This window comes from Apteryx mantelli, chromosome 13, assembly GCF_036417845.1.
Source record: "Apteryx mantelli isolate bAptMan1 chromosome 13, bAptMan1.hap1, whole genome shotgun sequence".
Lineage (NCBI taxonomy): Eukaryota > Metazoa > Chordata > Aves > Apterygiformes > Apterygidae > Apteryx > Apteryx mantelli.
In genome coordinates, this window is record NC_089990.1 from 6449245 (window position 1) to 6465560 (window position 16316).

The window sequence follows — 16316 nt, forward strand, 5'->3', positions numbered from 1 at the left end:
ACGCGTGCCGTACTCGGGCACGTAACTAAAGCAAACAAGGACGTAGTCTAGCGGTTGAGTGCATGCCTTTGGGCAGCTCTTTACCCGTGCAAGCCCTCGGAAGCAGCGTGGCACGCTCCTTAGAAATAAATGGAAACATGGTTGACTGGGTAATGTAAATTCGTTGGCAGGAAAAAGAACTTTTTGGGGGTCGGGGGCACTTGGGGCTAGTTGCTTGGTATCTACAGCCTCGAACATCAGGGCTGGTTTTCGAGCAATCCCGTATGCTCGCGCTCAAGGCATGGACAGTCGCGTGCGCTTGGCTCTCCATCTCCATGTCACGCCGGGAAAGCCTTCATGGGAGGCAGAACGAAAAAGCAAGCTTTTGCATCTCCGTTCTTAGCTCGCCGTGGCCTCCGAGCCTCTCTCGTCCTTGGCGGGTCCTCTAGATGGCAATATTGGAAAGGCCAGTAACCGTCGGCCACCGCCGTGTCCCTGCAGGGCCAGGCGGCGCGGAGAGACCCCAGCCCTGCCCCGGGGCGCAGCGTCCCCCCTGCCTTCCCCACCACCGACCTTCGCCGCGGGGAGGAGGAAAGAGCCGATTGCAGCGCTCGCGCCGCCGCAGCCTCTCGGCAGAAACCTGCGGCTCGTTGCTGTTCGCGCACGAAGGATGCACTTGGCGTGGCGACGGCCTCGCCGCTGCCTTTGCAGAGGGAGCCGAGGAGAGGGGGGAATTTGCTAGCGGGGCCTGGACCTGGCGCTCTCAGTGGGGAACCTGTGGGTGGGCATCAGCACCTGGGTGTCCGGAGGTGACCTTGGGCTCAGAGACTGCACATCTACTCTGCATCTTGCTTTTCCCGTTAAAGCCAGCTGCTTCCCTCGCTGGTATTTTTTCTGTTAGGCTTTAGGAGCAGGAGCGCATGGCTGGTGGTGACAAGCTGGTTGCAAGGCTGGTTGTAGCCCCTCGGAGGTGGGACACAGGAGATGTGGCCCTCGCTGGTGTTGCTGACAGCTGTCAGAGCTGTCCCAGACCCCACGCACGGCGCCAAGCCTGCAAGGCCACCTTCCCGCACGGTGCTGCCTTGCTCTCCAGGCTCCGCTGCCCTAAGCTTCCCCCCCCTTGGGCTTTGAGCAATTCACGGCACTAGGGACTAAGCGCTGCTTTGCCAGGACATGTGCACTGCGGACCAGGATCTCCCCAGGGTCGCGCCTGCTAAATGCCCTGGTCACATGCCTAAGTAGAAGGTGGGATTTCACTGCTCGTCAGCAGTAACGAATCTCATCTGTTGTTACCTGGTCCTTTCAACGTGCTCCTAACAGCCTCCTCCTGTCCCACCTCGGCTGCAGCAAGGTGAAGGTCCTGAAATCCTGAAATCCTCAGCCCATAATGGGGCCAAATGAATCCGCTGCCTGTACCTGACAAGCTGCAGCAGCCTGAGACCTCACAGGCTACAGGCTTTGAGGGAGGACTGTCATCTGCAACCGATTTGTGGTCACGATGGCTGTCTGCTCTGTTGCAAGAGGACTCTTCTCTCTGCTTGGCTCCCATCCGTCACAGCCCCAAAACAGCATTTGCCGCCAGATGCGGGGAGTATTGTGCAAGAAGTATCTTGGCAAGATAAGAGAAGAGGTGGAGGCAAAAGTACCTTCAGGTGCTTGTGGGCCCAACTATATTTTTAAAATATTAAACTACAAAAAAATCTTTTGGCCGTATGTGTCTGTGATTGGCGAATAACTGGAAGACGAGGCAAGGAGTGGGGAAATGAAGAACTGGTGTTCTTGCTGACAACTGTAATAAAATCTGCCAAGGCAGTGAGGGAACGCAGAGGCAGCGGGAATATTTGTGTATTCTCTGTGTCCAGCGCGAGCGTAGCAACACGGGCCGGAGCTGCCCTGCGCCAACGCCGCCTGCGCCCTGCTGAGCCGTGAGCGATGTGGGTGTCGCTTCGTGCAGAGGCATTTATAACTCACCTGTGCCTTCAACCACGCTAATGCCAGAAGGAGCCTTGCACCGTGCCGGCGGGAGCAGCGGGCTCCGGGCAAGCACGCCAGCGGCAGCGTTGGGAACTATCCGGTTCCCGGAGCCATGACTTCTGTACCGTTGCAACCGGACTGCAGGGAGAGCAGCGAGACACTGCGGTGATCCTGATGTCCCTGACGGCTCCCAGCCCGATAACGAACAAGGCCTTGGTGGGTTGCTTCAGAGGTGGGATGTCGGGGTTGAGGCTGGGACAGGACACCCCGAAGCCAGGGCAGCGGAATTGAAGCCTGTCATGGGCTCTGGAGCACATTACTCTAGGACACGAAGCCTTCACATAGGCCATCTAGGTGCTTTTCCTCAATCCAGCCGTTACTGTCCGTGATGGGCACTTAGAGCCTGGCCTGGGGGCTACCAGATCCCATAATGACTGTGGGAGGCTCTGAGAGATTCAGGACTCCAGGGTAGCAGAGCCTTGAATTTGTTGTCCAATATTTAGACAGGCATATATACAGAAGGATTTGGTCTTTCTTAGCTGGCCTTTCATAGGAAATTCCACCGGCTGTCCTCCTGCGAGGGGTGCCAGCCCTGCTCCGAGGCAGCGCTCCAGCCCCGAGGAGGCCATATATGGTTGCAGTCGCCTAACCCCGTGTGTTTTGCAGAATAGTGTGGTCATAGCCACTTCTAAGGATATGTGTGACCACTGCTCCCTTTCCTGTTTGCGTAAGCTCCCAAGAATGCGGACAAAGATAAAAAAGTGTATAAATTAAAGCTGTCGGTTTTCTGCAGTGTGTCAGCTCTCCTGCCAGCAGCAGCAAGGTTAGCTGTTCTAGCCTCCCCGCGCGGGCTGCGCCGAGCTGGGAGCGCACCGTGGTGCTCGGGAGCGAAGGATGCTTTGTGCATAGGAAAACACCAGCTGAACGCACATCAAAGCACTTTGCAATGTAAATGGTGCCTAGGCTGAAACAGCAACAGAAATGTTCCCCCTTGCCCTTCCTGTTCCTATGAGCACACGCTAAAATAGGATCAAGAGCTTCAGGTTGCCAGCAGCTACCCTGAGCCCTTCCTGTCTGCAGGGACTTCTGCATCCTGACTTCTGCCTGATCCTTCTGCTGGGGACATCGTCATCGTCCTCCGCCTGCAGCCCAGAGTCTGTCCCCCATGCCTAGCTCCTGGCCCCAGCGTGGCACGAGGAGCTATTGCTGCTCTTAGCCAGGGTCTCCCCTTCTGCGCCGGCAGCCGCGCAGCCCCTAAAACCCTGTGACCTCCTCCTCCTCCTCCATGATGACCACCACCACCTCCTCCTCCTCCTCTCCCCCATGCTAGCTGCAGCTCCTGAACCTGATTTAGGATGGGCTAATCACAAAAAATCCAAGCGAGGCCACAGCCTTCCCCAGGAGGCAACTTCTGCACCCGCGTCCCACCTACGACACCTTCCTCGCCCCTCCCGGGATGCCGGTCCCTACCGAAACGCACCCTGACTGCTAGCAGCTCCGGGGGCAGAGCTCCCCAGACAGCTAATGTCAGCACATCGTCCACGTCCCCGCAGCGCCTTCGGGCACCTCCTCTGTGCGCCCTGCTCATGGATGGCTGCGCCGCTCTCCTGCGCGCCGCTCGCGCCCCGAGCTCCCGGAGGAAGGGGAACGTTAGACGCGGCATTGCTTTCCTTTCTCTTCTCCTTAGTTAATATTAATCGCTGCTGCTTTTATGAAACACTGCATAAATTCTCCCGGTCTCTGAAGCTTTGGAGGTTTGTAATAAGAGAGAATTGGAAATGCCTGATGGAGAAAAGGGCCTCTGGATCTCGGTGACGGAAGGGCCAGATTTAGCGCAAACGTCTTCCCTTCTCCAGACACTTTGCCGTAGTTTATAGCTTTGGAACAAATATGAACATCCCAAAGCTATTTAGCTAAATCAGCTGCCTGGTTGAGTGGTCTGAGGTCACTGTTTGCATTTGTGTCTATTTTTTAGGTGCAAAACCGAGGCAGCAGCTGGAGATGCAATTCCTCTGCAGAGGTGCGGCTGCCTGGCGAAGGGCCGCGAAGCCGCCGCAGAAGCACGAGGTCCATCCAGGCTGTGCATTTTCCACCCTGGGAATTCGCAGCCATGTCCACTGCTCGCATGAGAACGCCCAAATCATGACAAAAGGCGAATGGATCTTCCCAGGGACTTCCCATCTGCTCCGCACGGGGCCGGCTCACCAGCCGGAGCGTCGCTGCGGAGATGTTTGCTGTTGATAAAATGCCGCAGCCCTGGACCAGACGCCTTGGAGGGCCGAACGCGACCATCCCGCGGTGGGACGTCGGCACCGCTCGGCGCGGTCGCATGCCTCGCTCGGCGCCTGTCGCTGCTCCAGCCGGGATCTGCCCGCGCGCCTGTGGCAGCGCTGCCGGCGGCCCGATGGCCCTCGCGAGTGGGGTGCGGGGGCCGAGCTCGCTGCCGACATGCCGAGGTCGGAGCGACGGGACCTCCAGGTTGCGGAGCCGCCCCCAGCGTCGGACGCGGCACCGGGGGGGGGGGCGATGTCCCGGTGGGAGGCCGGGGCTTGCGGGGCCGCCGTGCTCCCAAGGAGCCGGCCCGAGCAGAGCCCCGGCGTCACGGGTAAATATTTACAGGGCGGTTACCAGGTTTCCCGCTTGGCTCCTGCCGCCGGCTGTTTGCGGCTCCGGGCTGCCACGGGCACCGGTGGCATCGCGCAAGGGGCAGCAGCATCTCCGAGGGGGCTGGATCCGGCCCCGGGGCGCCCTGGCGTATCCCGGCAGGTCGGGTCCCGGGACCCCCCGCGTCCCCCCCACGTCGCTCCGGGGCGGTTCTCGCCGACCGCTCGGAGCTGGTGGGAAGCCGGGGTGAACCTGCGCCCCTTCCCGCCCGGGGTCGGAGGCAGGGACACGGTGGCGAGGTGTCTCCTCACGTGGAAAATCACCTAAAAGTCACAATAATGTGTTCGTACTGAAGACAGCTATTCCGGTGGGGCGGTGGCAGGGAGACTGCTTCCCCGCGTCCCTGCACGGAGCTGAGATCTTTCTCTCGGGCCTCTTGCAGCTTTGACTTCAAACTGGTTTTAAATCACCTTCGTTCAGCAGAATTTAGCTAAGACGTGAGCTCTCCCGCTGTCACGCAAGAGCTGAATCCCCGAAATCTCCGTTTAAAACAAGGAGTGCACGTCCACGCTCCCTTCGTGCCAACTAAAGGAAACCCGCTGAAAACGCTAGGAGAGCACGAGTCCAGCACGGACAAATCTCCTCCAAAGCCTGCTATCACGTCTCAGACCTTTTGGTAGAGAAAGCTGCCTGACAGCTATTCACGGCAGCTCCTTCAGCACACAGCGCTCAGGAAATTGCAGTCATAATTTCCTTAGTGCCAAAGAGTTTGTAATTTTCCCATGACTATTTATTTCTTTTTTTTTTGCTGTTGTTGCCTGTGAAACGGAGCCTTTGGAAAGCGTACACAGGCTCACTTTCTGCTTAAGTACTGAGCTAACATGAAGCACAATAGTTTATGGGGATACAGTTAACTTGATTTGTTTGACATAGGGGCGAAAAAAATCCAGCCTTGCTTGTAACTGAGCCTTCTGTAAATAGCCTGGACATTTGCATACAGGCTTTTTCAGCAGAGCAAAGCTTGAATTGACAGGGAAGGTAAAAACGACTGTAAAGCCAATGCTGTCAGACTCAAGGAACAAGCAGAAAAGGTAGAAAGATGTGACCTGAGTTTTCTTCATTGTCATCATCTTAGGACTGAGCAGTAAATATGGTTCCTAGCAAGTTTAGTATAGTAAAATAATAAATATGGTTCCCAGCATACTTACATACAGGAAAAAAAAGGCCTGGACTCCGATTTAGCCAGCGGCACTTGTGACCTGGCGTGCCGGGCTGTTCAGCTGGAGACCCAAGTTCAGCTCCAGCCCTGGGGCTGACCACGTCCGCGTCTTTGGCCAAACTGCTTCATCTCCACGCTTGGCCTCCCGGCGGGGTCCTGGGCACCATGTGATTTTCCTGGACTCGTCCGGCTAAAGCTCAGGTTGCGAGCTGGTGATCCCTGCTCCTTCCCGGGTCCATCTGCAGCCGGCAGCACCGGGGCTGGGCAGGTTGTGCCCGACGGACAGCTGTTAGGTGACAGGGCTGAGGTCGAGCAAGAAGTCTGCAGCGGGACGTGGAATTTAATCCTGGTGCCTCGAGCGCTGGGCTGATGCGGCGATGCTGTGCCCATTGGTCCTCATGTTCCTTTCGGGGATCTAATCCAGTTGTATGTGTTTCCTTCCACGGTCCTCAGCTTTTTAATTGATTTGATTTTTTTTTTATTTTAGCTGCAGACTCGAGCAGAATGAGATTTGTCTTGCTTTGAAAACCTCCTCTGCTATTAAAAGACTTATTTTACTTAGGTTAGCCTGTGGGTACCTTGAATTAATTTTTTTTTTCCCCAGGAATAAAATCTAAGGTTAAAATTAATGAATGAGTCTGATTGTGGTGTGACGCCTGGAAGCCCCCTTTTCAAACCTGGAACGTGAAACTCCTGGTGAGCCTGACACCAAGGTAAAAGAGCCCTGTTAGGGTCATTACGTATACTAAGATAAAAATAAGCATATTTTAGGTGGCCATACACACATACTTTCAAAAATCCGTCTGTTATGTTAAAGATAAAACCTTATATTATCTATTTTATCAGTTTCCCTCATTGCTATTACTCTACTTTGGTAAATCTCTCTCGGCATACATATCCACCCAGTAACTGATAACAGATAAGGCCCGCACTTACCCACAGATAAAAACCAAGGACCAAATCTTGTCTCAGGTTTTATTTGTTCTGCTTATGCAAATAGGCAAATATTTGATGGATTTCAGTTCTTGTTAAAGGGAGGGCCGAGGTGTTTGCTGGAAGGGCCAAAGTCCAGAAACACTTACACACAAAACACAAACTGTGACCCAGCGGTGGCAGAAGTCAGTGGAAACTCACTTGTCTTCAGCAGCCGGTGGCTGAAAAATTTTAGTTGCAGCAGTAGTTTCACAGGAGCGGAGTTATTTGCTTGCCCAGGCTGTTGCCCACGCCCCGGGCATGGGAGTCCATCCCGTGCCGCAGGATTAGACGAGAATTACGCAGCTCCTGCGCCTGCATGAGGCTGCTCTGCGGGGAGGGGAGGCAGCGGCGTGCAGGGCTCCCGGTGCACCCCTGGGTGCATCCCCCGGTGCAGGGGGCCCGGGGACGCTGGGCTCCCCTCTGCTCCCAGATCCTGGCCCGAGAGCCAGCAAAAACCATGCACAACACCAGGGCGCACGCACATGAATGTGGCCGGAAACGCTGTGATTCAAATAACCGTGTAGCAGAAAACCTCAACCCTTACGTTGGGCACAAAACCTCGCATGGTTCAAATAGCCCCCTGCAGGCTGCAGATAAATACCTTTGCGTGCTGCCAACATTCCTTGGAAATTTATATTGCTGCTGGAAAGCGAGGTGGAAACCTTGGTTTGTGTTGCAAACGTAGCCTTGCTGGGGCCAGGGAGTCAACAGCTGGGTCCGTTTTTCTGGGGGCCGGATGCATCATCCTTTATAAATGGGAGTCACCTTCACAATTTTCCATGCGCACAGGGAGCAGCTTGTCCTGGGAGAAGCATTTTGGCCTCTGCCAAAGGGCGATGTGCAGGCTGACGGGGCCGATCCCCTTAACCGGATAGCTGAGCCATCCCTGCAGTCGTTTTTTTAGGTGGGAGCTATCTCTCAATGTGCCGATTCTGGCGTCACTCAGGAAAATGCGAGTGGGGCAAAGCCTTAAACAACATGGTCCCTGAAATTGCTCACAGGTTGATTTGATACCAGTCTTTTGGCAGGTGATTTTCCCATTTTTGAACACTTCTTTTTGCTCTGTTGCATGATGGTACTGTAGTGCCATGCCACAGGCATATTTTGACATAAAAATAAAAAAAAAAAGTGGAAAGCTGAACTTTTGCTTATGCATCTTATTACTTAGCCTGCTAAATTCAGAAGTTCCCGCTTCATCCCGTGTGGGTTTGCGCAGCCCCTGATGAGGAAGGGTCCATCAAGGCCCTTTGGCAGCACCAAAAAACCCTCTCTCCATCGAGAGTCCAACTGCAATTAATCCTCTGAGCAGGTCGTGATGACCCGGCTGGGCACACAGGTCCAGAACTTGTGTACAATTTCCAAAGCATGCTGCACGTGTGTGCTCAGACTCTGCAGAAAAAGGCTTCGTGTCACCCCACTGTTACAAAAAGCAAAGAAGCCGTGCCCAGCCTCCCTGGGAGGAATGACTCTGAGATGTTTCAGCTTTTCCACTGCTTCACCTGCCCAGATGCTTCCTTAACGAGCTGCCAGGTAATTAGCCTGTCGCAGGTGGGCACACCTGGGCCCAGAAGGACAAGATCCATCACCCCCAGCCCATCACATTTGAATTAAAAGAGAGTGGAGATCCAGACGCTGCCAATGATGATGATAAAAAGGCTACGTATCTCTTCCCCATGTGGACAAGCCCTTGCTTTCAGGTGAGGGTTGGGGTAACATCTGGCTCCTTTGGGTCCCTCACCAAGCGTTCTGTGTCAAGCAGCCTCCCTCCCCAACCTTACAAGCTCCAGTATTTCCAAATAAAGTTTCCTCACAGCTAGCCTTTGAGTGACTAATTCAACTGACTCGGTTTTAAGTGCTTCTGCTCATAGTTCATCTTGTTTGGATAACTCGTCAAGGATACATTGGATTTTTTTTTGTGTGTGTGCGTGTGTTTGCCAAAAATTGATGAATGCAGTAACTGATTGTATTCCATAGCAAGCAATAGTGACAGCTCTGGGCTGACGCAGAGTTGTCTCAATCCTTTGAAATGAGTTGTGTCATTCTTGCAGTTTATTCTGGTTTAATGCAGCACTTTGGCAGAGGTCTTTATGGCACTATGTTATATCTGTGATGTGAAAATGCTTGAGTGCCTTCTTCTGGACTCTAGCTGCGTGCTGTCTTTGGTCTCTAAATCATCTTCTGTTTTTTTTCAAACAGAATCAGGCTATTGCGATGTGCGTGAGGCTACGTGTGCTTATGCTGCTGCTTCTCTCTGGACATGACAGCGTGTCCCTGGGGCCATCCAAGAAAGGCCAAAGGACTATCAGGGAGGAGCGTGCAGAGGATCGAGCCTTTAGCTTAACCTGAGGGGGAAAAAAAATTGAATTACATCTCACTCTGCTGTAATCAGTGAGATGCTTGTTGTATTGACCAGGAGCATTTCGAGTCAGTATTTGGCTGCTGCTCCATTGGGCTGATAGACCTCTCAGCTAGCTTTGGGGATGTGGCAGTGGGATCTCCAGTTTGCGTTGCATGTGGAGGCCATCTCATATTTTAAACGGGAGGCGGAGGGTCCCATCAGCTGCCTGACGATGTTTCCTCAGGCGCAGGGTGCCTGTCGCCCTGCCGATAGGCTGCGGTACCTGCCAGGGGGCTCATTCGCCTACCAGCACGCTCGTGCCCTTCCAAGCTGCATCTGCAAAGATGCCCAGACGGTCTCCTCCTGTGCTCGCAGAGGCAGTGACTGACCTCTGGTGAAGGGGCTCTAACTCTGCCTCCACTGGTGCAGGTGTTGTGCTAAATGCCTGGCTGGCTGCTCAAGAGACAGCTGGTGGCTGGCTTGGAGCAGGACCTGGGCTGGTCTTGTGGTCTTGAAGGAAGAGACCCTGCAGGAGGTGGCTGCAGAGTCCAGACTGCCCTGGGGAAGCTCTCCTACGGCTGGTGTTACATCTAGTTTGTCTTTCCATCCCGGCAGTCTAAAGTTCAGGTTTCTTCCACAGCTCTTGGCTTGACTTGTCTAACTGGGAATATTCTGCCCGAATGTCCTGTCCTACCGGGGCCTTAGTGTCTATGCTTTCTCCTGAGTCCCAAAGCTGTGCAGCTGCAATCACATAACTGACGTTATGCCTTGGGGACAGGAGGTTTTTGCTAATGTTCCTGTTGGTCTGGTTGCTGGTTACAGACACCCACTAGAGAAAAGCTCTTTGCTGGTGGTAACTAAGTCTTATGCTTGTTGGAAGAGCTGCTGGAATAACAAGCTGGAAGTGGGTATTTGGATTCCTCTGAAAGTTGAATGTAAACTTTGATCTGTAATAGTAAATAACATCGGTATTTCACATTTGTATTTTATGTGTGCCTGAAGTTGTTCTTGGTTAGTGGTGACAGTCTGAGCCTTGAACTCCAGGACAACACAACCAACAAACATCTTCTCTTACCTGCCAGGATTGTTGTTAATATGGCCATTAGGGATGTTGGAAGAACCTGTGGGAATCACCTGTTTGTAGGAAAAAATGCGGAGATGCCCAGAAATGCAAACGCTTCTGTAAAGAGGTATGTTTGCTCTTACACAACGTTTGTTTCTTTTTACTAAACAAACAAATTCCTTGGCTCCGAGTATCAGGATCTGCTCTCTGGGCATACCGGTAGTGTATCCAGGGTCCCCACCCGGATGCCCTGCCTCCCCTGCCGTTGTCCAGAAGCTCTGGGGCTCTCTAAGACACCGCAAAAGTCTATTTGTAATGCAAGAGCTCCAACTCAAGTATCTCTTGTGGAAAAACTTGCTGGACCACATATCCAATAGCAGGAGCATGAAAGAAGTGGGACAAACTTGGAAGATGAATGAGTAGAAAACAACTGGGATAAGGGATGGAGAAGGGAGGGGAATGGAAAACAAAAGTGAATGCTCTCAGATTTGCCTGACGTGGTGCAGCACAAACGGGCAGATTTGTTCAAACATAGGAATGATTTTTTTTTTTTGGCTTTTTTTTTGCTGCCTGATAGTACTTTCTCCTGTCTTTTCAGAAGAAAATAACTATCTTTTGGCATCATCTGTGCTGTACTCTTTGGTTGGGTTCATTCCTTCCCTGCAGGCTTCTGACTTGAAACAACCCTTCCCTTTTATTTATTTTCTGTCCTGGAAACGGTGTCTATGAACCTGAAGGTGACACGTATTGTAACAGAGCTGCCGGCAAAAGCTTTAGCCTTGGGGGAGGGCAGCTTGGACAGGGTGGGAGGCTGAGGGCGAATCCCCCCCCCCCCGACAGGGCTGGTTTGCGCTGTGCTTTCCTTGGGTGAAAGGGGGGTGGTGGGGGGGGAACGACACGATTTCGGGGGCAGCAGGGCTCCGCGCAGCCTGGCGAACCCTGCGGCTCCCAGGGCAACAGCTCCGCTGGCAAAGCGCCGCTCCGGCCGGGTTTTCCCCCAAGGGCTGGTCCCCCCCCCCCCCCCCACCTCCATCCGCTCCCCGGGCAGCAACAGTGCTATTGGCTGGGCGAACTTTTTGCGAGGCGTCTCCCTGCTATAAGCGCTGCGCGGCCCGCGGTGCTGCCAGCTGCACCCGCCGCGTCCCGCACGCCCGGGCCGCCGCCCCGTCCAGTCCCGTCCCGTCCCGTCCAGGCAGCCGCCGCCTCGCAGCAGCTCCCGGGCTCTCCGCAGCCGCCAGTAAGCACCTGCCCCCGGAGCACCGGCCTCGCCGAGCGGGGCGGCCAGGCCGGGGGGGTCTCGGCTCTGCCCCGCCGGGGGGGTCTCGCTGGGAAGCGCTTGCGGCGGGAGCGGGGAACCGCTGCGCGCGTAGCATGCACCGCTGCTAAAACGCTTTCTGGCAAGCAGCTGCTTCGTGAAGGAAGTTAACGCTGAGTGAACCTCGGAAACTGCCCCTGTTTTGGGGGGGGGGGGTTGAGTGTGGGGTTTCTCTGATCTGGATTCTCGCCTCTGATTTCCTTTGCATCCTCCTTTCTCTGATAGCGGCGGTCCCTCCTGGGAAGGCGGTAGGTTTGGAGCTAACGGCGGCGACCGGGGTGCGCATTCCTCTTTCCCCGTTGTTTCCCGGTCGAGTGGGTGTTTGGGGAGGGTTTGCAGCAGGACGGAGCCGTGCGTGAGCTGTCAGCACCGTGCTTTTCTCGGCAGGTGATCCAGTGCGCCGGTTTGAAGTTTTTAGTGACAGATAGGGAGGAAGTAGCTAAACCAGCGGCTGTTTTGTGGGCTCCTCAGGTGATGTGAGGCTCTGGGAAAGCAGGGACCGATACCCGCTAAAGCGCAGGAGCAGGCGGTTAGGAACAGAATGGGGGAATATAGAAACGCAGCTTTTAGCCGGTGCTTATTGCGCCTTCCTCTTCCTTTCCGTAGGGAGTTCAGAGAGCTGCAAAGTTTCTGATGAGCCGCGTCTGCCCCTGTCCCCGTGTGAATGCAGATGCCTTTATCTTTGTACAAACACTGCACCCTTGTATCTACGTCTGCGGAGTCACCTGCATGAGTGAAACTATCCACCCGTGTGTTTGCAATGGGTGTCTCTGTCGTTAATCTTTTCTTTAGCAAATTTTCAAAAGATAAGTTAATGCATGTGACTCTGGTTCAGTCCATGTTACATAAGCAGGAGCTAGTTTGTGGTTCAGAAAGGGATGGGGCTGCTTTTCAAATCATTGAACTCCATCAATTTTTTTTTCCTTTTATGTGCTACCAATTAGTTTTTTTTTTTAACTTTGTTTTGGGAAGTTTTTAAAGGGGAAGGAAAAAAAAAAAAAGCTTTAGAAAGGAAACTGATTAAATTCTTAAGCCATGATGTAAAAAGTGAATAGCTGATCATGCAGCCAAATATGGCTTTAAAATTGTAACTTTCTTTTTTAATGATAAAAGCACCCACATACTTCATTTCATAGACAACACCCTCTCCCCCCCGCCCCCGAGTACAGCATTCCTGAATACAAACCAGTCCCTAATTTCTCCCTAAAGAGCTCAGTAAATAAAAATCCATTCTTGACTAATAACTGCTAGGAAAATGTGAGTTGTGATGTTAGCTTTGAAACACCTAAGTGCAAAAACAAGAGCTCAGAGTAACAAAAATTTAACTGCTCAGGTCTTGGACTTTAGCTCTTAGGAACCAGTTCTGGACTGGGATTTTACCGTTGGTTTCTGAGTTGCACTGCTCTTTTGGCCAGGGGAGACCTGTAGGACTGGGCTCTTGAAGTGCTCCTACCAGGAGGTGTTATTCCCCGCTGGGCATGATGGCCTGTCTCTGCATATGCTGGTATGATTCTCTGCCTGGATGTAAATATTGGCAGCTGCCCAAAAGCAGGCAATGTTTAGGGTACTCAAACTCTTGAAAATAAATGCTCTCCAGTGCATCTTGGCAGGCTTTATTTCGGAAGCAGCCTCTCCGTCAAGCTGTACCATGAATGGAAAACCCAGACATAGGGCATGAGCCAGCTGGTGGGAGCTCTGTCAGGTCCCTCCTCGCCACCAGGAGCAGGGGGACGATGCTTTAGATGCACTTTGTCTCTGGTCTCAGCCAGTATCCCCTGAATATTGCTCACAGGCCATGCCCAATGCACTAGGGTGTAACAATGGCTTTAAAAAACTGCCTTCCTTGTCTACAAGAAAAAAATCATTTCCTATGATTTTCCTATGACTTCATCTATGTGAAAACAGGGTTGTTCCATGTTATAGGATGTCCCTTTGCCCTTTCTGCACTGCATGCATGCTGATGGAAAGTACCATGGTACCGGTACCACAGCTGTGACTACCTTCCCTTCCTCCCTCTTGGAGACACCTACTCGTTATCCGCAGCCTCGGACGTGGCTGAAGCTTCGTGTGCTCCAGTGGAAATAATAATGATGTGAGCCAGGAATAACATTGTCCCCTCAGCAGTAACCTATGTGAATGATGTCCTTTTAAATGTGCAACTGCCCAGGCGATGCCCTGGGGGGATTTAGGTATCTAATTCCCTAAAGTACCTTGGAAAATTCCTCTGATCTTTGCTGATGAGATGAACTAGCCCAGCCTATGTTTAGCACTTTTGCTTTTCCTGGGACTGCTGAAACCTGAAGTCCCAGCACTGCTTTTATCGCTTGGACCTTTTAACGCTACATTTAACTGTGGCCTAGACCTCTGCCTCTGTCAGTCCGAAAGCGGCATTAAGTGCACGGCGCTACTAGCAGCGAGTGAGCCTCACAACCAGCAACGCGCAAAGCTCGCTCGGGCTTCGGGCGCTCTCCTCGCTCGGAGCGGCTCCCCGGAGAGCAGCGGCCGCCCAGCTGGTGCCGGGTTCCCCCGGGGCCGGGCTGAGATGGGGGCATCGCCGGGAGGCGCGTGGACGGCTAGCGTCACCTTGCCCCCTGCGTGCAGGAGTGCAGAGGTAGCCGAGTGGAGCTTTTGGGTGCGATTCTGTAACTTTAGCTCTGGAATGGCTTTTTGCTTGGAAAGAAAGTAATGGAAATTATGATAAACCTTCCCAGACCTGACCTGTGACTTTATAATAAAAAGTACAGTGCAAACTTTACAGTCAAAATACTTCAGCTCTTTTATTCATTTCTCTCTTATAGAAGATGCAGACAGGGGGAATAACAAAGCAGAAATATCTGAGATCAGTCATTTCATGTCTGATTTTGGCAGCGGGAGTGTGGGAGGAAGAAAGAGACCTCATGTTTCATTTAGATACCCTGATTTGGAGAGGAATTTTAACCAGATGGCTCTCGAGACACCAGGACTCTGAAGGATTAAATGTTATCTAGATGAAGTGCATGTTTCCACTTCTGCAGCACGGTTTTGGAAGGGCTGTGCCGTACAGTCTGCCTTCAGTCCCTTCCTCCCCAGGCACAACCCTGCCTGCAGCCGCTTGGCAGAGCCCGTGAGCAAAGGCACCGGCGCTCGGAGACGGGGCGCAGCCCAGCGCCCGTGGGCTCCCCGGCGTCCGTCGGGGGGCTTCTGCGGACAGGCGGCGCGAGCCATCTCCGGGCATATCGCTCCCGGCTGGCCACTGCGGGGACGAAGCGGGGCTGAGAGCGCAAGGCCGGTCTGGGGCCAGCATCTCTCCCGCTTCACCTACGGCCTGTGTCCGAAGGGAGGCTGCGGGCTGGGCAAAACCGCTGCGGAACCTTGAGCTCCGCACCAACATATAAATTGATAAATAATGTCGCTTAAAGAAGGGTTATTGAGTCACTTGGTGCGTGGAAATTTTCCTGCTGTGTCTAAAGCGGGTGCTGCTGGGCCTGGGTGCTGGCAAAACAGGCAGGGCGCGAAGCGGGGAGGGATGCTGGGGAAACGCAGCCCTGTCCGTGCTGTGCATCCTCGGCCCTGGAGGGTGCAGGCGCCGTGCGTACGCACGTTCACCTTCCCCAGGCTGGTAGCCAAAAATCTCGTTCCTACCAAAGGTGGATTCATTTTGCTGCTTTAAGTATTTCCCACAAAGGTGTTACTCTGCTCTGAGCTGTTACGTAGGAAGATTAAAAAAAAAGTCCTTCTCCGAGGGGCAGCATTCACTGCGGGTCTCTGCAGCTTGTGCCGAAGCAGAGTTTGGCCCTCGATGCTTTCAGAGTGGTTCAGGTGTGTGTGGTGCCAAGGATGCTGCCAGAGCAAATTCCCGCTGTCAGAGCAAGACAGAGCGGTGTCAGCTGGGAGATGGGTGGATGCTCCCGGGTTCCTCCAGCTCGTTGATCTCCCTCTGAGCAAATGGCTCTTTCCCTCGCGGCAAGGAGGGTGCTCAGCCCATGGCAGGGCAGGGTTAAAATGGCATTTAGGACTTTGGTAGGAGTTATTCAAAAGCAGGATGAAGATGGCACTATAACCATCTTGGAAGGGGACAGACAGAGTCCTGAGGAAGCGCTCTTTAAAAAAGATCAAATGACAGAGTGTCCTGGAAAAGACTGGATGGTCGTGTCAGGGCTCCTGACAGTGAGGGAGCTGCAGCCCAGGGTGGAAGTGATGGTATTTTGCTGTGCGCCTGCCTGGAAACTTTAGTGCAAAGTTACAATTTTGGTTTGGATGGTATTAAAGAATTGCATTATTTTTACAAGTAGGAAATTCAAAACCTCTTCACTCCAGAGTGCTTGGGGAGAGCTGTGTTTTTAGAAGATTCACTCATTTCACAGACGTGCCTTGTTCTTTGTTGCTCCCTGAGGTGACCCCAGTGACGGATGAAATTTGGGATTTCCCTCTCCTGTTTGGTGGAAAAGAGCTGGATGAGGAAAGCTCTGCTTCCTCTTGCCCAGCAGAGCTGGTAGCTTGGCACATGAATAGGCAATGAACACCAGATAAAACCGGGGGGGATTAAAAGTGGTGGGATATGGTTGCATTTGTGATCTGTTGGAGTCAAATGCAGAACACAAGTTGTCACCCAGAGCTCAAATGAAGAACAGGAGAAGATTGTTCCTGTTGGAAGTGCACAGCACTGCAGCGCTTTTCAGCTTCCTTGTTTGCCATATTTTTCCCACTCCTGGAAGGAGAAAACAAAATCAGAGTGAAAAATAGAGACTAAAATCAGAGGTTGCTTGACAGGTATATTTTGACGTTTAATGATTTGGAATCAAATTGTTTCAAAGCTGGTTTAATTCTTGCCAAACTGCAGAGCTACAGTGAAATGAGTCTGTTCTGACTT

The 16316-nt window shown here is 53.0% G+C and overlaps 1 protein-coding gene across 2 annotated transcripts in view; it reads left to right on the forward strand.

Annotated features, from left to right (window-relative positions):
• The first annotated feature begins 11294 nt into the window (after positions 1-11294).
• FHL1 (four and a half LIM domains 1) overlaps positions 11295-16316 on the forward strand; it is a 34720-nt gene continuing 29698 nt past the window's right edge. Inside the window, exon 1 of one of the 2 annotated variants that reach the window (XM_067304067.1) lies at positions 11295-11389. The gene's annotated coding sequence lies outside the window, so the exon portion shown is untranslated. Of the gene's footprint in view, positions 11390-11696; positions 11716-16316 lie in introns of those variants that run through there. The other variant, XM_013943028.2, reaches the window with a different exon arrangement.